This window comes from Pinus tabuliformis, chromosome 5_2, assembly GCF_031772625.1.
Source record: "Pinus tabuliformis cultivar Carrire ecotype Pingquan chromosome 5_2, CPIR1, whole genome shotgun sequence".
Classification (NCBI taxonomy): Eukaryota; Viridiplantae; Streptophyta; class Pinopsida; order Pinales; family Pinaceae; genus Pinus; species Pinus tabuliformis.
Window position 1 is genome coordinate 813917363 of NC_142306.1, and position 21102 is coordinate 813938464.

The 21102-nt window shown below is 38.7% G+C and overlaps 1 pseudogene; it reads left to right on the forward strand.

Annotated features, from left to right (window-relative positions):
* Nucleotides 1–10994: 10994 nt before the first annotated feature.
* Nucleotides 10995–20017, forward strand: LOC149161792 (2-alkenal reductase (NADP(+)-dependent)-like; annotated as a pseudogene).
* Nucleotides 20018–21102: the final 1085 nt, after the last annotated feature.

A 21102-nucleotide genomic window follows, 5' to 3' on the forward strand; every position in this document is an offset into this window, starting at 1 on the left:
CGTGGTGTTGGAAATTCTTCTAAATTAGCAAACAAATTGAGAATCATGGAGGCAAAAATAAGTTGTAAAGTAGACAATGACAAAATCATACAGTCACAGGAGAAACAAGCAGAGGTTAATGAAGTAATCCTTCAGAGTTTGTCAAAATTGCAATGAGAGGAACCACTTCGGATCAGCCATGGGTAGGAGGACATAACTAATGGGGCATATGGTAGTAGATCTCATGGTGGGCACAGGTCATATAGAGATGACATGGTTAGAGATGGCATATTGTTAGATACTCTAGATAGGAGAGGTGATGGACACTAGTATTATTCTAGTTCTGGTTCTAACATGCATTATGGTCATCATCGCTATCATCCTTACAAGAAGAATGATAAGGGATACTTTTCGGATGAGTTTAAGAAAGAAAAGTCACCTACTTTTGATGGAGACTTGAAGAAGCCGGAAGATGCAGAGGCTTGGATACTTGGGATGAACAAGTTCTTTGAGTTGCATGAGTACACAGAAAATATGAAGGCCAAAATAGCTATCTTCAACCTGAAGGGTAAAGCAAACATTTTTTTGGAAGATGTGAAGCAGGTCAAAGACATCGGGATAGATTACTTGAGTTGGGATGAGTTCAAGAGGATTTTCAGGAAGAAGTACTTGTCTGAGTGGTACTATGATAGTAAGGCTAAGGAATTCTATGAGCTAAAGATGGGATCGATGACAAATGAGGAGTATACGACCAAGTTCTTGGAGCAATTGAGGTATGTACCATATATTAAAGAGGATAAGAATAAATTTCAGAGATTCACCAATGGATTTCCCTTATAATTTCGAAATTGGATTGAGTATGATGAGCCTCGGTCACTTGAGAAATTTATTGGGAAATTGAAGCACTGCTATGAATAGTCAAAGCGTAAGAATTAATCTTAGCAAGGATGGAAAGTAAGAGATAAGAATAAAGGTAAAGGTAAATGGTAGCCAAAAATAACAAGGCCTTAGAATGCATAAGAGAAAGAGAATGTGGCACCATAAAAGAATTTCAATATAGCTAGACAGGGACATGGGTCACAACAGCAACATAGAGGTGATGGTACAAGATGGTTGGAGTGTTGGACATGTCGTAAGGAACATCTTAAGAGGGATTTTCCATAGAATTAGGGTGGTAGGCCTAAGATCTATAGTTCACAGGAGGCACAAACAGTTGGGGATGTTGGTCAAAGCATTCCACGTATCTATGCAGCACTCGATAATAGGTAGGCAAACCATCATGCATCTATCATTGGGATGGACGGTAAGCTTTGTGATCAAGTTGTTTCTATTTTGATTGACCCTGGATCTAATTATAGTTATGTTAGTCTTGACTTGGTGGATAAGTGTGGTTTGAATAAATAAGTGCATGAAAAATATTGGTTAGTGCAGTTGGATACAAGTACGAAGAAGAGAGTTCATCATTGGGTAAGAGCTTGTACATTTTAGTTGAATGGTGTGCCTATGTCAGCACATTTGAATGTATTACCATTATGATCATACAATATGTTGTTGGGCATGGACTGGTTGTATCTTCATAGAACCAAGGTGGATTGTTATGACAAAGATATTGAGTTTTTGGATGATAATGGGAAGCAAAGAATATTACAGGGTAAGAAGAAAGCAACATCAGTTAGGATGGTTATAACTATGTAGGCAAAGCCCAGTCACAGAAAAGGGTGTGTGTTGTTTGAAATCCATATTTCTAGCGACAAAGGTAAGGCGGATTAGGATGCAGAAGTGTTGAGTAGGTACCTGATATTGCAACAATTTCAGGATGTTTTTCCAACAAAGTGTTCAAAGTTTCCACCTCACAGGGAAGTAGAATTTTCTATTGAGTTGGTACTAAGGGTAGCACCAGCATCAAAGGCACCTTAGAGGATGAGCACACTAGAGTTAGTAGAGTTAAAGTTGGAGTTGAAGGAAATGCTTGACAAGGGATACATTAGGCCAAGTGTATCGCCTTGGGGTGCACTAGTGTTGTTTGTGAAGAAGACGAATGACACTCTCGAGTTATGCATTGATTATAGGAAGTTGAACAAGGTGACCATCAAGAATAGGTATCCTTTGTTGAGGATTGATGACTTGTTCGATCAGTTGAAGGGAGAAACAATGTTCTCAAATATTGATCTAAGATCTAGATATCATCAGTTAAGCATCAAGGAATAGGACATTTACAAGACAAATTTCTAGACCATGTATGGACATTATGAGTTTGTTGTAGTTCCATTCGGTTTGACTAATGTTCCAGCTACTTTCATGTGCTTGATGAATAGTGTATTGCGTTCATATCCGGACAAGTTTGTTATTGTATTCATTGATGACATCTTTATATATTCTAAGAATGATGAAGAGCATGCCAAGCATTTAGCAGCAATGTTGATACTATTGAGACTCGAGAGAGCATCAATTGTATGCTAAGCTCAGTAAATGTAGTTTCTTTCAGACAAAGGTACATTACTTGGGGCATGTGGTCTCCAAGGAGGGCATATCAGTGGATCCAGAAAAGATAAGAGTTTTCATGGAGTGAGTAGCTCCTAGGAATGTGGATGAGGTAAGATCATTCATGGGGTTAGCAGGTTATTACAGGAGGTTCATCAAGAACTTCTCACAAATTGCTTATCCTATCACATCATTGTTAAGGAAAGGTAAGACGTTTGAATGGACAGAGGAATGTGCGACCAATTTTGAGCAACTAAAGTAGTTTTTGACACATGCACCAGTGTTAAAGATCACATATCCTGACAAAGAATTTGTGGTATGCACCGATGCTTGCAAGAGAAGGCTTGGTCGTGTCCTTATGCTGGAAGGACAAGTGGTATGCCATGAATCAAGGAAACTAAATGATCACGAGAAAAACTATCTGACACATGATCTTGAGTTGGCAAAAATCATTCATGCATTAAATATGTGGAGGCACTATCTTCTTGGCAGAAGGTTTGTACTGATGAGTGATCACAATGGATTAAGGTATCTATTTGACCAATTGAATATGAATGCCAGGCAAGCTAGAATAGGTATATTAAAGGTAAAGAGAACAAGGTTGAAAATGCTCTTAGTAGGTAGATGCAAGTGAATCATATAGCAGCTATGAGCTCCTATGAGACATATTTACAAGATAGGATCTTGCAGGTAGGTCAGAAGGATGGAAAGTATATGGAGCTTAGGAACATGTTACAATAGAGTATAGGTACAGGTGTAGGTATAGGTACAAGTGCAGGTGCATAGGATGTGGACTATCATCTCACAGCTGATGGATTGGTCAGGTTTAGAGACAAGATATATGTGTCAGACAATAGTGAGCTCAAGAAGGTGATCTTGAGGGAGTTTAATGTGAAGCCATATTCAGTTCAACCAAGCTATAAGAAGACATTGACTGTAGTGAAAAGGTTTTATTATTGGCCAAATTTCAAGAAGGATGTGGAAAAGTTTGTAGCTAGGTGCTTGGATTGTCAGCAGGTGAAGGCAGAGTGTAAGGATCCAGCTGGACTACTACAACCAATTTCAATTCCATAGTGGAAATGGGAGGTCACTTCCATGCATTTCATTACATATTTGCCTAGGACATCTAGACAACATGATTCCATCCTGGTTGTGGTGGACATGTTTGACAAAGGTAGCACACTTCATTCCAGTGAAGTCTACATATTCAATGAATGCTATGGCACAGGCATTCATCAGAGATGTGGTCAGATTGCATGGTATTCCGAAGAAGATCGTATCACATAGGGAAGTGAAGTTCACTTCCAATTTTTGGAAGGAGTTATTTGCAAGTTTGAGTACAGAGTTGGCCTTCAATATGACTTATCATCTGCAGTTAGATGGACAGACAGAGAGGGTCAACAGGATATTGGAGGACACGTTTAAGATGTACATGATGCATCAACAACGAAAGTGGGAAGAGTATATTCCATTGGTTGAGTTTGCTTACAACAATGGGTATCAAGAATCTTTGAGGATGAGTCTATTTGAGGCATTGTATGGGCAGAGCTGTAATACTCCCATCACTTGGAGTGATCCAGTTAATAGGGTGTTGATTGGACCGGACATGTTGGCAGAGATGGAATAGGAAATGCAAGTAATCAAGAAGAATCTGAAAGAAATACAAGATAGGCAGAAAACCTATGCAGATTGGAACAGGTTGCCTAAGGATTTTCAAGTTGGGGAACATGTGTACTTGCACATCAAGCCCAAGAAGAGCTTCTTGCAGATTGGATCATGTGCCAAGATGACACCTTAGTTTTGTGGACCTTTCAAGGTTCTTGAAAGGATTGGGCCAGTAACCTATTGACTTGCACTGCCTCCGACCATGAAAGTCCATGATGTTTTGCATGCGTCATTGGTTAAGAAGTATGTTAAGTATGTTGATCATGATGTGATTGACTAGTTTGTATTGCAGGTGGAACCAGAAGGATAATTTAGCCAGAACCATAGTGTATTTTATAGAGAAAGATGATCATGCTCTGAAATCGAGCAATTGAGAAGGTTAAAGTGCAGTGGAAGCACTTTCGACCCGATGAAGCTACTTGGGAGATGGCGGATCAGATGCAGGCTATGTATCCTTCCGTATTCATTGGTTGAGTGAATATTTTGGTATATTTCTTGGTATATGTTTTGGTACATGCTTTGGTGTGATGCTATGGTATATGTACATATGTAGATGGATGTAAATACCGCCATGATATATGTTATAAATCTCTAATAAGAGGTATGGATGTCATGTCGTTATGATGTTATATTATTGTGTTATCATGTTGGTTTGCTTCTGAGAAGGTTGATCATTGTAAATATTGCATCGAGCGATGTTATAAAGCTCCATGGGAAGTATGTTTTATTTTCAGCGGTTTTGCTGAGGTATAGGTGTGGTTGAACATCGAGGATGGTGTCCCCCAAGGGTGAGGGTTCTGCAACAACCCTAGTGAAAATTCCATGTAATAAAGGTTAATAAAGGAAAAATAATAACCACATTTATGGGACACTTATTCCAAGCTGAATGTTTGGAAAAGACATCTAGTGTGGGTGTTCATTTCGGTTATTATGGCTAAGGAAATCGGCAAATGCAAAGGGTTTGGAAAGGAAAAGTGGCATTAATTGGCATTTTATTTATGAAAATAAAGGAAATTAGGAGAAAAATAAAGTGAAAGGTCATAGGTTACATGTGAGGAGGAAAATGAAGAAAATAGAGGCCTCATTAATAAAAAGGCTTCCGAGGATCAATTGGTAGCTTTTAACAGTTTAGCTTTTTATAAGTTCAGTTTTGTAGCTCTCATTCTATTATCTCTCTCTCTCTCTCACTCACTCTTGGACACTTAGAGTTTTCTTGGAGCATTTCAACATTGGATCAAGAAAGGAAAAGAAGGCAAGAGGAAGTAAAGATCAAGCAACGGAGAGCAGGATCAAGCGGCTACAGCAGGATTCTTTGCAGGTATCAATTTGCATGTGTGATTTCCTTGCTAGATTTGGCATGCATGATGTTGCATGTGTGTTCTTTGTTCTCTTGTTGTCATTAGCATGGGTTTTTCCAGGTGTGTCAGTGTTTTTCAGCCTAGCCTTGCCATTTTCGGATAACCATGGTGTGATGGGGTTCTCATGTTTTGGTTGAGGTGGATTGCCATATGGATTCAAAGCTAAGTGAGGTGGATCTTCTAAAGAAATAACACATGGCCTAGTGATCCCTATAATAGACTGTGGATTGCGGTAAAGCCACTGGCCTAATAGCCCCTGAACTGGGTGTTATAGACAATTTTGTGCCTTACAGCAACAAGCATGAATTGTCAATAATCCAAAGGATCCAAAGTTCCCTAAACATGATGTTCCTACCCCTAGAGGAACAAGGTCAGCAAACCAACAGCTCTCAGATCAGTTCTCCACCTGAAAACACTCAAAAACAAGCAATCCTGAAATCAAAGCAGGTGCTCCACTAGGCTTCTGCGCTGAAACACAACTGCTCCATGGTGTACCTGCGTTGCAAAGCAGGTAGAACAAAGCCCACCTGCGTTGGGCGAGTTTGGACATGTGGCACAGTGAGTCATTGCTTTGGAATCTTCCAAAAATGACACTTGGATCAGGTATTTCGCCTTGTGATGAGTCAGAGGCTTTGTTTCTCCAAGTGGAAGCAAGGTTCACCAAGTGGACTCAAGAACTGAAGATCAACTGAAGATTAACTGAAGAGAGAGAGGACACAAGGCAGCTACACATCAGTTGCAAGCTGACTCATCCTTTCTCAATTCATCTATATATTGAGCTCTCTCCTATGAGCTCAGGAGGCTGGAATTTTGTGCAAAGTAATGATATGTTGTTGGTTTCATTCTTGAGTTATTGGGTGATTGTTTGAGAGAGGTGAAGAAGAGCAATTCTTTCTGCTGGGAGGTGTTGCTGGGTTGGAGCCTGCAATGGTTGTAATCCTCTCAGAACCTTTATTTCTTCATTAATAAAAGCTATTGAGGTTCTTCTATGTGCTCTTGTTTCAATTATGTATTGTGATGATTGCATGTTTGGTTTACACTAATCCATGAACCAGTTATGATTGCATGCCTCTTGTAGTTTCCTTCTTTGTCATTGTGCAGGATCTCATTGCAGCTGGGCGAGCAAAAGGACAAAGAGCTAGGAGCAAGTGGCCAAAGAGGAGAGTTTGGATTCGACATTAAGCGCAAGGCAACGGTTAGTGCTTTCTCCATCCTCTTTTGCTTTCATAAAGAAGTAAACCTTCAGTAGTTTGTTTTACAGTTGTTGCTAAGGAACTGTCACCCTTAGAGTGGGTTAGGGTCATTCGAGTCGGATACTTTTCCCTACAACAAACTGGCGACTCCGCTGGGGATCGTATCCGTTTGATTGTGTTTGTAGTATCTTTGCTATTCATTTCCTGAACAAAAGAGTACCAAATCGAAAAGCTTTTGACTATATCAAAAGCGAAGTAGAGGGGCTGCTACTCTTGCTCATTGTCCGAGCAGATTCATGATTTGAAGAGCTGATCTACAAAGATCCTTGTAAGCTCTTAGTGATATCTTTGCACCTTCTAAATCATCCCTTTGATTGTGCTTGACTGATTGCTTCTGATTTGAGCAAAAACCGTGCATTTTTGAGAAAATTATGACCCGGAAACTGTGAAAACGCAACTCTCGTTTTCCAAAGCAGGTAGTACACAGGCTACCTACTTTGCAACGCAGGTCCCGAACTAGCTACCTGCGCTGAGAGCCAGTTTGACTGTGCAGAGCCTGCGTTGACCCAAATTTGCTTAGTGCATTTGGGGTTTCCTCCTTTCTCTTGCCTGTTTTCACTTAGTTTTGCTGCTAGGTGTCAGTCTTGTGCCTGTTTTGAAACCAATATTACTTGCCATCATTCTGCCTCTGTTATATAACGAAATTGTACTTGTTCTTTGTATTTCTTACTCATTTACAATTTCCCATAACGAAAAGTAAACTAGTCATGATTTTGGCCTCTTAGATCTGAACCTGTGTTAGGCGTTTTGCTGGTCTAAAGAGTTGGCTTGTTTGCTATCCATAGCTGGTTAGTCGTTTTACTTTCGTTCGTATGGTTTGATTTCATGTATTTCCAGTGATTAAGCAAGTGAATCTTAAGGTGTCTTTTGATTTTGGACAAGCTTGTTTACTTTCGCTTTAAATCGAAATCAAAGTTATATAACCACTTTCTTTTTGTATCCATCCACATTAAGAAAGGGAAAAGAAAATACATGCATTGTGCATTTTGCATTTGAAAAAGTTTGCATGATGATTTAGGAGAAAGTGCATTAGTTTGTGCTGTATGAACTGTGTGAAAAGAATTTGCCTTCTTTCTCTCTCAGTAGTTAAGATTTTCATCAGTCAAAAAGATTTGAAAAAGCTTGCTTCTCATCTTAGGCTGCATTTAGGAATTTGTCATATACATCTCGTGGTGAACCTTGAAAGGCAAACTTTAAAAAGATCAACTTAAAATATACTGAATGAACCTAACAACGCATTTGAAACATAACGCAAACATCTAGAGGTCTAGGTAGAGACGTGTTCCAGCGTCGTTAAACATAGTGACTGTCGATCTCTACGAAGGTGGGTGATTCCTCCTGAGAGTCGGTGGCACTAATACGGACTTGTGCTCCCACGTACCGTCGAGTATATATTGGGAGACCCCTATAGGCAATTATCTTTTATCCATAGGAAGCCGTGTCGGCCGCCCTACTGATCGCGATGCAGTGAACACAGCATTCACGAAGATCGACCACCCGTACCGTAAAACGTATTCTGTGGTTTCGCGAAAGGTTTGGCACACCCTCTGCCTAGATCTCCAGAGCAGTTTCTTCTGGCCCTTTTCAAACTCTATAACTGAAAAGGTCCAACCGAGCATTTGTCACTTCGGGCTCGTTAATACATCGAAGGCGACTAGAGTCATCTTTAGCTTTTTCTCGACTCTTAAAACATGAAAAAGCAAAGTTATGTTTAAAAGCGTCTAATAAAATTCATTCAAATCGGAAACACAAATTTTCCCCTTTATATTTTAGTTGATTGAGTAATCCGCAATCGTGGAAGAAATTCAATTGAATATCCGTCGTTCTCGGAGGCTTGCGAGTCAACCGTCTTTGTCTCCGGAATCGAAAACAATCCGGACAAAGCGAGCTCGTCAAACCAGTTCAAAATCTCCTTTAAAAGTTAGAACAAGCGTTCCAACAACATCTGAGATTCTGGTCACTCCAAACATTTCTGGAAACCCTGCCTCAATAGAAGAAGTTCAATCGCCACAGAGGGACAGTAATACTGATCCTAGTCTGGGGGCAAATACTCGTATGACTGAACCAGTTCCATCTGTAACCGGTCCAGAGAGTTTTGTTCCTCAAACATCCGTCGCGGTCGATACAACCCCTTCTTCGGCACCGGAAATCTTTTATGGACCTGACGGTCTTCCTCTTCCACCTGGTCTGATTGCGATAGAGGAAATTATAGAGGAACCGCAAGTATCCACTCCAATTCAATTTGGAGTAGGGGTCACTCTATTTCCTGCTACAACAGAAGTTTGTCCATCACCAGTGGAAGTTCCTGTAGAATCACTAGGTGATCAATTGGATAGACTAAAAATGACTGAACAACCGTCGACATCTAGGACTGTGTCGACTGACACGGCGACGGCAGAATTACCTGCTGCAAATCCAACAATGTTCGCCGGCATACCATCTGTCCCAACTAGCTCGCAGTCGCTAGAAGGAGTCCATCAAGAGACTATCTCGACAGTATGGTCTGTTCCTGTTTGTTCCGGAGTAATGTCTGGTAACTCTCATGGTGAGGCTCATCAAATTGACCCTTTTGGGAATCTAATTAGGCCATCCAGTCCTCCAAGGCAGGCAGTTGCCTTGAGTTCTGGGTTGCTACCGTATGGGGGGCAGTACCCATACGGGAGCTCTCAACCTTATTCAAGTTATGGCGGAATTGCAACGAGTAGTTGGGTACCTGTGCTATCCCAGCCACCGAGAGTTGTATATTCTATGCAACAGTGTGTACCTGTGACAAACATCCCAACTACACCGGCTATTGTGACCGTGTCGCAAGTTCAAACAATGCCTGTTGTGTGTCAACCTCAGATTGCTCAGGTTCTCATGCAACAGCCACTTGACCCTGCGACCCAACCACAATCACCTACTGGTGGGACAACACAAGTATAGTTGGGTACGACTACCCCACATCTTGGTCCAATGGTTAGTGTAGCGCAACAACCCATGGTGTCGCAACCGTGGATAATGCAATACCAACAGCCGCAATTCCAACAAGTGTACCAAGGTTCTGAACAGCAAATATTTGCGAATACTGGACAACCATATATTCAAAATGGTCAAAATCAACCACTTTATAGTGGCCAAGTCCATCAACCTTATTCATCATACCAACATCAACTCCATTATGCTGGTATGCAAAGACCGACTGTTCAGGCGATTCCATCGTATCCTGGTAAATCCTAGATAGTGGTGTCTTAGTTGGCACCTAGTGATCTGGTGGGGTTTGTGGTAAATCCTAAAGACTAGGTGACAGGAAAATTCCTCATAGTGTAGGTGGAGAATTTTGATGGCATCCATGCTTGTTTTGGCCTAGTGATTGGGTGGAGATCTTGGTAAAGCCTGGTATTACATGTTTATTATTTTGTCTTAGTGATCCGGTAAGGATTACGATAATGCCTGGTTTTATTGATGAGGGTGAGGTGGTGTAGCCTCGAGAAGCCCTAGTTGATTTTGGTTCTAAGTCCCACATTCATGCTTGGAATATGGCACGAGGGTGATTGGTTGAAGAGATATTTTGCTCAACTAATCTATTTTCGGGTGGAACGTGGTAGTCCAAAACCTAGTTGAATTTTGCATTCATTAATAAGAGGTTATTTCTCCTTGATATCTCATGAGTATTATTCTAGTTTATATGTGGATCTTATAGCTATTGTATCCTTGTTATTTATGTTACTATTATGTTGGTTATAAGCATGTATTATGACAGTATTGATGTATGACCCTCATTATGTTTCAATTTGTAAATGAATGAACAATGAATCTACGACCTAATAGATGATACTGCAACTAATGTGTTAAGGGAACATTGCTCTTAGATATTCTCAGATAAGTATGTGACCCATATGCTCATATTTGTTATTAAGACATGTAGATTACATATTTTTGACATGTTTGGAGAAATGATTTTCATGTCTAGTAGGGGTCAAGTCAAGTCCTTATTCAAGAAACTACATTTGTATCATTGTTTTGTTATTATCTTTCAGTTATGGAAGTGTCATGGAGTTATGCGCAGTGGCCTTAGCCCTGGGCCTGAAAAAGTGGCACATAATCTAGAGTCACAGGCTCATAACTACTTGAAAGAGACCTTGGTCGCTCATATGCCCATGATGTGGGCGTGACTGGAGGGTCCCAGTTACCCTCATGACCCTTCTATGGGAGCGACTAGGGAATTGATGCATTAAAAAGTTACTTTGACTCAAGGGATGATCGCTTGGAATGTTGGATGGCTCCTGGGGGTTCTGTGGAAAGTGCAGAAGATCTGTGTAAGTATGTTCTATTAGTTCCACTTCCTTAAGGTAACCTAGGAGATTGAATCAGATCATAGTAGCCTCTCATCACAAGTTTACCCCGGTTGGATGGTTACTTGGGTAGATATGGGAGGAGGGTGTTACAACCTAGAATTTAATTTGATTCCTTAATTGTTTTCCTAAGTGCCTTTAGCAATCCTGGTAGTGATGGGCAATGTTTTGTTGCATGCACCTCTTCACAAATTCTTCAAACTTTCAGGCTACTAAGTGGACACTTTCAAAGGAAGTGTTTCTTCCTACAGTTGGCATAATAGATCAACAATGGTTGTTCATCATTCTTCTGTTCTTCCTGCAAATCATCCAATATTGAAATCAAATATTTAATAATATTATCTTTATTTTCAAGCAAAATACTAACTTTTTCACTTATGAGTTCATCATTGGATGTTTTTTATATCTCCGCAACAACATCAAAACACATCATTGAAAGATTCCTCCAAATATGATTTTTCTGTTCAATAAGCAAGATTTATATTCTATCAGCATAGGGTTAAGCATATAGGTAGGAGGGGTTATTACAACACCTTAAAAATGAAAGCCTTTAAAATAATGTGTAGGAAAGAAACGAATTCAAAGTTCAAAAACTTGCAAGAAAAACTAGGTAAAGAGAAAATCAAATGCAACAGGTCACCAAGGCCAATCCCCTAAGAGCCTCCCTAACAACAACACCAAAATCTTGGGTGTAGTATAAGGTTGATTAATGGAACAACATTTAATTTCAATATGGGGTCCGTGGACTTCGAGACGCATCACTAGAAATGCCAGTGAGAGACTTCGGTAACCTGCAAAACAAAACCCTAATTTTCCCAAAAATCGCTCAAACCTTGATTCTTGCACTAATCAATCCTTATTTTAATCCTGCACTCAAAAACAATATTTAGAAATGAAATCATAAAAACTAATCCTACAATTTATCAACAATTGTAAGTAAACCCTAGTTATTATTAATTGAAAAATAAACCCTAGTTAATCAAAGAACAAACCTAAACTATCAATCAACTTGGAAAACATGAGCATCAACCAAGCGAATGTAAATACCATCTTGGAAAATACAAACATGTTAACCTTAAGCAATCCAAGCTTTTCTAATTCCAAATAAGACTCTAAATCAAAATGAAACCTTTATTCAAGCTCCTGCACTAAGTTCACTCAATCTAATGTGAAATCTAAAGATTGAAATCCACTCCATTATGTGCATGTAATTGAAAAGTTAAGGTGTGGGTTCAATTCATCCTTAATGTACTAATCAACTATTGCAAACAATTAATGTGTGCATTCATAAAACAATCACATTCTGCCCTAATATTCCTTCAAGCTTTAGAATTCACTCAAACACTAGATTCTAGAAACTTTGTTTTCAATGCATGAGACACACTAAAAAAAAGAAATTATGTTAACTCAGGAAATGTAAAAAAAATAGGAATGTAAACGAAGCTTTATTGAACACAATCTCCTTCTCTCAACAAGCCTCCCTACACTCAATAGTTATTAGCATCATTAATGCATATAAATTTAAATCACTGCTCCAAAAGATCAAATATAAGCTTTGTAAATAAGACCAACAGTTTTTGAGTATGTAAACTTGATAAATAACAACCACACAAGTTCAATGTGAAAGTTATGTTTCATGCCACAACAAAATAAATCTATTGATATCATAGGGTTTAGGGTTTGTGACTGAAACTTGAATCAAATGGTAGTTCCAAATCACTTTCAACTCATTGCAAATAGTGTTGTTATTGTTGACAAGCTTCAACTCACATAGATATAAACCAGTTTGCAATATCCTTCAACCTAAAACAGGCTTATTAAATTTTCAATGATAAATCCATATTATTATTCATGCAAAAGGTTTTGAATATTCACAGATCTATGATTCATATATTGTGACAGAGGCTCAAGAGTTCACACGTTCTCCAACACTTGTGGCAAAATAACTCAAGAGTTGTAGATCAAAATTTATGATAACCTCATTAAAATAATTCAAATCTTGAACAAGACTGAAACCTTGAGACAAAATTAGTATCAAAGAACTGTCAGATATAGAAAGATTACACACAAAAAACTGTAGTGTTTTCAAATAAACCACACTTTTAATACACTAGAAATGTGAAAATAAACACACACTGATATCAAATCTATCAAACCACATAACAAGATGAATAATAAGAGAGGTGTCAAGCTGGTATGGTGGGCCCAACCACCCAGCTTGGGCCCTTTGTATGAAGCTTAAATCACACAATAAAGGAAAGTATTAGATACAACAAAATTGGAGCCTAATTTTCCATGTTTTCAACAACATCTCTCTTGTAATTTTCTAATTCAACTCCATTGCCTCGTAAATCATGCCTCAAGTTGACTATTTAGATAATTTTACAAATTCAGGTTTTAACATGATTTTTTACAAATCTGCCTCAAAGACCCCTTCGGATCTCCCAAATGTTGACGAATTGTGGAAAATTGTTTGATTCTTAGTCAATTTCCTATATTGGGTGAAAAACTCGTGTTCCAAAATTTCGAGATTCGATTTCATCTGCACGAAAATTGAGGACCAAGTTGGAAGTTTGAAAACTGTGAGAATTTTGGGGCTGATTTGTCAATTTCCTTCTAGAAACTCACATGTGCAACCCGAGTGCATTATAACTCATGTGGAGGTGTTAAAACATCATTTTGAATAAAAACCCTTTTCAGTTTTCACCGAAAGTGTGTCTATCTATCAAAGCCCCAAATTGATTACTCTTTAGTGCAGGTAGACTAGTGTAGGCAGAAATGTATTTCATGTAGAAGCTGGTTGACCAATTGTTTGTTCGTAACTCCATATGTTTCCCCGAGAACCTTGACATGCCAATATGCGCAAATTGTTGAAGGCAACATGTACAATCTTTCCTTAGTGCGAGAATCCTCAAGGACACGAGAACAAGGCCATCTATTGGTGCACTTATCAATCAATTGGTGATGCATATATATCATTGACCGAGATTTCATACACCTTCTTAAAAACCTAAAACAATGCAAGCACCATCATTAATAACCATTTTGATGCAGATCTTATCAAAATAAAGGAAATAGGTTAAATAATGAACACTTACTTGATCATGTTCTAGGTCTAAGGTAATAGCCCAACAATTGTGAAAAATGATAGTAATGATAGGAATTAGATAAAATCATGAGTAATAATAGGATAAAAAGATGAATTAAACACGACAATTCTAGTGCCTGACAATTTTGAGTTAATGTGACAATAGTCCACTGAACAAGGCATAGACGAATATAATGACAAAGTGCAACAACGCACTTATGATTGTAATGAAGGATTTACAAGCATTGAAGTCAAATCTAGTTCCCAAGAACTTGATGAGGTATTGCAAATGATGAGAAGAAGAACACAAACTATTTGAAACATGAAATTAAAGAAAAACGAACCAAGGAAGAAGCATTATCATTATTTAATAACAACAAAGGTCAAGATGAATTTGTTAAAGTCAAATTGTAAGCCTGGCTGAGACTTAGACCAATAGACATTGAAAACTCATTTCTCCATTAAGTGGGAGACTTAGAATTAATGGCAAATGTAGTAGTTTCTAGATTGTTTAATTATTAGTGGTTTGTTGTGTCTCATTTAAGTTGTGGGTTTATTTAGTTTATCGATCCTATTTTTGAGGTGATTGTTCTTACTTCTCAACCGATTTGTAATACTATATATATATATGAGGCTTCTAACTAATTGAATATAGATTTGAGTGTCGGCACTCTTCAAGTTGAGCTGGTCTCACCTGAGAGCTACACATTTCATCTTCATCTTGTTCTTCTTTAATTTCTGTGTCAAGTAAGCCAATAAACACAAGAATTGTGATTTGAAATAACACAATAAAGGAGTGGGCAGGCCAATGCATTTTCATCATTGGGATACAGAAAAATCTTAATCCAAGGGGAAGGACCATATATTTTCATGATTAAGACTCGGACAAATCTTAATCTCGATAGAATTTTACAAGCAATGTATTCTTTCCCTTATCCAAGTCAATGGACGATAATCATATTTTGAACATTGTAAAAGTTCTGATAATTACAAGTCCATAAGCAATTAAGAATAAAGATAAATGTCTAGTTATATTCTTTTAATGCATTTGTCGTTGTTATCTCCTTGTTGTGTAGCTAAGTTAAAAAATGGGGTATCATGATATTAGTTTTTAATTAAAAGGTTGGCACCTTGATAACCATGTATATTTATTTGATGTTTTTCGAAGAATATAGTTTTATTAGTTGATGTTTCATTCATATTATTTTATAACTGGAAGTTTATGAATTAGGTTGTAATTAGAAACAAGAAGGGCTACAGAGGCAGCAAGTCCCTGCCAGTTGTCTCTCTCTCTTTTTAGCAGATGGAACAAATCTAGGACCCATCAGTTTTCATTCCTGTAGGTGAAAGATAAGCTTACATAGAACTAAGCAATAATAGTGAAAGAAGCTCAGTCAACTAACTAGAGATATTTATGCCCATATAGAGGATCTATATGTGACAGCTGGAACTTCCTTTACTTCTTTTGCTTCTTATGATAAAACGCCTACTACTGTTTTGACTGGTGTTACTTATATTCCTGCTTGCTATGAAACTAGTTGTTAGGCTTTCTAGTTGTACATTTAATAACATCACAAGCTTTTTAGTTTTACATTGTTTTAAAGAATTTTTCATGAATTCATAAACCAACAACCTATGGCGGCCTTCTGGGCAAAATCCGATAAGCCTAACCAAATTCAAGTGACGAGTACTGCTGATGGTTGCCACTTCCATGTGAAATTGCCTCTCCCCTTGTTCAATCCCTTCCAGCTGCTTGACTGCAACTATTGTCTTGTTCGACAGTTCTCCCTTGTACACCGTTCCAAACCCACCTGAACACAACTTTTCCACAAACTTCATTGTTGAGGCCCTGAGGCATAGTCCAGAAGTGTGTATTGGGCTGGTAGTTGCTCAATTCTAAACCTAGAATTATTTCTACAAAAAAGAAACCAAAGACATATCTATACAGTAATCAAGGCAATGATAGGTCCTACAACTGCTTCTGCAATTAGAATAGGAGATACTTTGGTTGATCTCAAAAACCTAATGGCAGGGGGTGGCGGTGCTTGAGTATGACCTGGAGCATATACCTTTACATACGAAGTACTTGGAATGGTTGCTGATTGGTAGGCACTTGTGAAATTCTCAGTCTTCAGACGGCAAGTGCCCGAGCCATCCGCCGTGACTGTAGATGCAACACAGAGTTGATTCTTCAGGCAATTCACCTGACAATCTGGAATGCCCAAATTGTATATCTCTGACTGTGACTCTGATTTTGGAGGATAAGAAAAGAATTCAGTATTGTTTAATACAACCATGCTCTGGTTACTGCACCCTGTAATGTCCTGCTCTCTCCTGCACCCTTGTGTGGGATCCTTGGGATCTATGGGAATGAAATCTGCAGATGGACATGTGCAGTAGGGGGTTGTGTCATTGTAAACACATATTCCAAAGTTCCCACACCATCCAAACACTTGGCATTGGTCTTCTACCGCACTCCAACCCAGTTGCCATGTTCCAGAGCTTTTAACCCACCCATAGGACCTCAAATTTCCATGTGATCGATGAATCGGTGTAATCGATGTTGTATGCACTCCAGAGCTAAACACCAGAAGAATTGGAGAGTGTAAAAAGCCCTTGATTGCTTAGATGTGTTGTGGAGCCATTAGGGGCACCCTAATTCTAGTATGTGATTTTATTCCTCCATTTCAATGTGAAATTCCCATTGCTGTCTAGAGTGAATGAATAAGGATAAACATGGAGGCTTTGTCCTACCAGAGGATTGAAGTGGAGATTTTCTTCTCCCATCTCCGGTTACAATAGAAGAAGCATTTTTCCACCCAACCATTTGCATTCTTCTTGGTAATTGCATCAAGAGGATAAGCTACAGTTTGTCCAAGAGTTCCTGCTGTAGCTCCACAAGCTAATTTAGTTACCACATGCAAATCTTTCCCCTCAACAAGACCAAAGGGTCTAGATTCGACTAACTAGTCCTTCAAAGACTCTTAAACTGTGAAATTCAGCTCGATATATGGAATCTAAAAATTTGGAAAAAAAATTGTCACATATCCAATTTATAACCAATTTATCCAGCTTCCAAGTCAAAGACATCTGGTCGTAAAAGACTTATTTATGCAGCTTCCATGTCAAATACATCTTGTGGTACCACAATGAACAATAAATTAAAAAAACCGATGTTCATCTTTTTAAATTTGAAGTGCGATAAGAAAACAGTAACTGAGTTTATAAATTCACAAATTTATGTTATCAAGAAACATTTTTATGAAAAAGATAAGCAAATCAAGTTACTCATTATAATGCAAACCGTCCAGAGTAATAAACATGAAACTAAAAATATTTTCTACATTATTTATAGAGTAAATTACCTGGCTTGGGTTAAAAACAAGAAATAGGTAGGTCAAATAAAAGAACAGGGGATCTATCAATTCTTAATCGTGAGTTGCCATTGGAAATTGAAAGCTTGGGATGTGACATGGCATAGAAAATTGATTGAATACTAAGTAAGCATGTGAAGCCTGAAGACAACGCCTCCTTCCTTACCTCCGTTGGCGCCCAATATATTACATTTATCAGGACCAGGTTCCAATTTATTTCCACCTCCATCAGGTCAATAAATTTGAAAACCACTACAATAGAAACCCAATTTAAAAAATGTAGCAACTTTTTGAACATGTCAACAATATATGCATAAGATGCAGAGACACATGGCCCTCATGGTAGGTCCCACTTAGCGTTTTGTGTAGGATGATTACTATGCTATTGTGTCCACAATAATTACATACAGATAAAATGATGGTCAGTTGTAATATATAAAATTTGCATGGGATGCATGTGCCTCCTGCCTCACCATGAGAGGTGTAATGAGAGAATGAGTCGCTTGAAGAAACTCAGCTGCCAAACACACAGTTTTTCACAGAGGATGGATTGGGAGTAGCGGTGACCATGCCTCCAGCCTCACCACAAGAGGTATAACAAGAGAACAAGTGCCTTTAGAGAAACCCAATAGTCAAACACAATATTTCACAAAGGATGGACTCAGAAATCCATCGGGGGCATAGCCCTCGCTCTTTATCAACACATACACGGTATTTGGTGCAGGTGGTGCAGTAGCCAAGAGAGGTTGTGGAGGAGTTGTTTTCCTTTTCTTTCGTGTGGTAGAAGATTCATTCTGGTAAGGTATAGAGGATCACCGTGGGGGCTTTAAGGATGAAAAGGATGCAACTGCATTTCTTGGCGCCATTCCAGGTACGATTACAGGTGGAATTTGGCCTCAAGCTTTCAAAATTGTTGATCATTTGAGCTTCCTGGAATCATACATGTAGTCACGAGAGCAAATTTGATAGCCAAGACGCTCCATATAGTCACGAGAGAAAATTTGATAGCTGAGACGCTCCATATAGTCACGAGAGTAGATTTGATAGCGGAGACACTCCATTTAGGGTTGACAGATCTCAATAAGGCAGCAATTCCATTGACATGTGGACAAAACATGGATGTCGCTGAAACTATAAGGAGCCGACCAATATGTTGACTCTTGGAGAAGTAATGTCCGACTGGGAGCAGTAATGTCTGGCTCCAATGCGATTGGAGTTTATATAGTTAACGGGCGAGGTGTTGGAATATCTAATTCCTACTTGTCTCTAGTTGTGATTCTTTATATGTAAGGAGTCAGTTCCTATTCTATAGGATTTGGCTATATCTACTTGTTCCTAGTTTGGTGTGTGGTTGAGAGATTTCCTCAACCAACAGATTGTGTGTGCATGTATATATGTAATTACATTTGATTAATGAAACATAGACAATATCAAAGTTTATCATGGTATCAGAGCCCTGAGGGCTGGCTCCTAGTGGGCTTGGCCAGTCCTGGGTGAGGAAAACTAAAAGAGTGTATTTGTATTGCTTTAGTTTTTTTTTTTTTTTTTTTTTTTTTTTAAGTTTGCCCATCATTTGTGCGTGTGGAATCTCTGTTGCCGAATCTGTGGAGGAGTTGCAGAGACTGAAATGGTTCACCTGAAGAGGCACTGTGGAATGCTACCATGGATCTGGTGACCTGCAGTCTTGGTGTGTCTGCCAGTCGGGAGAGAGATCCGATCAGGAGGCAACAGATTGGTTGAGCTAGCGGTGCAGCGTAGTCGAGCCGGCGGCATTGGTATCTGTTTTCGATGGATGGATAGTTATGATCCTACTTGCAGGCCGTGGGACTCCACATGACCATCACCTGCAACTTTCCACACTGTTTTTTTCAGAACTGAAATGGCACGTAATGAAGTGGATAATAAACAAGTTATTTTCAAGGACTACTTTACTGGGATGCCCAAGGTGTCTGATATGTTATTAAAATCTACAAAACTTCCTTTGCAACTGAAAGATGGATCACAAGATGTACTTGTAAAGAATTTGTATTTATCGTGTGATCCTTACATGCGGTCTCGCATGAGAAATAGAGATGCTTATGTTACAGCTACCTTTACACCTAGATCGGTGATAACTAGCTATGGTGTTTCCAAGGTTGTTATTTCAAATCATCCAAACTTCAAAGAAGATGATTTGGTAATTGGTATTACTGGATGGTAAGAATACAGCATAATACCTGGGGCCAATAACTTGCAGAAGATCAAAGATATAGATCTACCTATCTCATATTATTTAGGAGTTTTAGGAATGCCTGGATTCATAGCATATGCTGGTTTTTATGAGGTGGGATCTCCTAAAGCGGGTGAAAAGGTCTTTGTTTCTGTAGCTTCTGGAGTATTTGGACAACTTGTTGGACAGTTTGCAAAGTTGCATGGGTGTTATGTTGTTGGGAGTGTTGGAAGTAAACAAAAGGTGGTGTTGCATGTTCGAGAGGCAATTGCATGAAAAGATATTCAACATGACCTATTTGGAGAGATGTTGGAAAGCGTATTCCAAGATTTGGAGCAATGGCGCGAACTGGTGTCGCATGCAACAATGGTCGATCAGTTTGACTTCAACCCATGAGGTGTGGCGACTTTGGAGCTCCCATGAATCCTCAAGGCTTTCCTGATGGTAATTATAGAAATCTTTGGTCATGATAAATGAAATGTGTTTCTCAATTCTCTGTAAAGAATATCATGTTGTTTATAGATAATAGAATTGTCTTGGAATTGATTAATATATTGAGTCTAGCCAACTCAATATGATGTGTAGTGATTTGGATAGAACTGGCTACTCTAACTAATCACTTGTGTGGAATATGGAAATCCAAGATAACTATTAGATAGATGCCAAAGATAATGTTGAAGATGACATGAACAATTGAAAAGAGGAGGCAAAGGAGCTACATCAAAAGATTAATGGAGGATGGACAACTAAGTTAAATTTTGTCTGAGTTTGTAGAATAGACTCATGATTGTGATAAAGTGTGAGTCACACATTGTAATCATAGCAAATCTACATTTCATATTTTGTTTTTTTGGACATTTGTGGTCCCTAAAATGTTTTATGTACCTAGTATCTTCTTAAGCTTGGAGTATATTAAAAGGGCATATGACCATAAGACCTGGAGAGGCATGCATAGCCCTTTGTTATGTGTTCCCTAGTGACATCAATTTGTGGAATCAACCACTGGGTAGGTACGAGGGTGGTAGGTGTACTCGTATCTAAGCTTGATATGTAATCGGAGAATTGAGTCTTCGATTAATGGGGGAATTGAGAGATGTAACATATCTCATAGTGTAATGGACCAAGTCAAAGAAATTTCATTAAGAGGTGGATGAACCATGTATGTGAAGGACTTCCTAGTAGACTGGTGGTTGCAGCAGTTGGGAACCCATGCATTCTGGTAGATGGTTGTTCCTTTATATGGACACCTACAATTGAATGAACAAGGTACAAGGTGTGATTACCAGATTGGACCAGATGTAGACTTTGCAAACTGATATCGAGACAAGTACTCATTAAGGGGGAGTGTTGGAATATCTAAT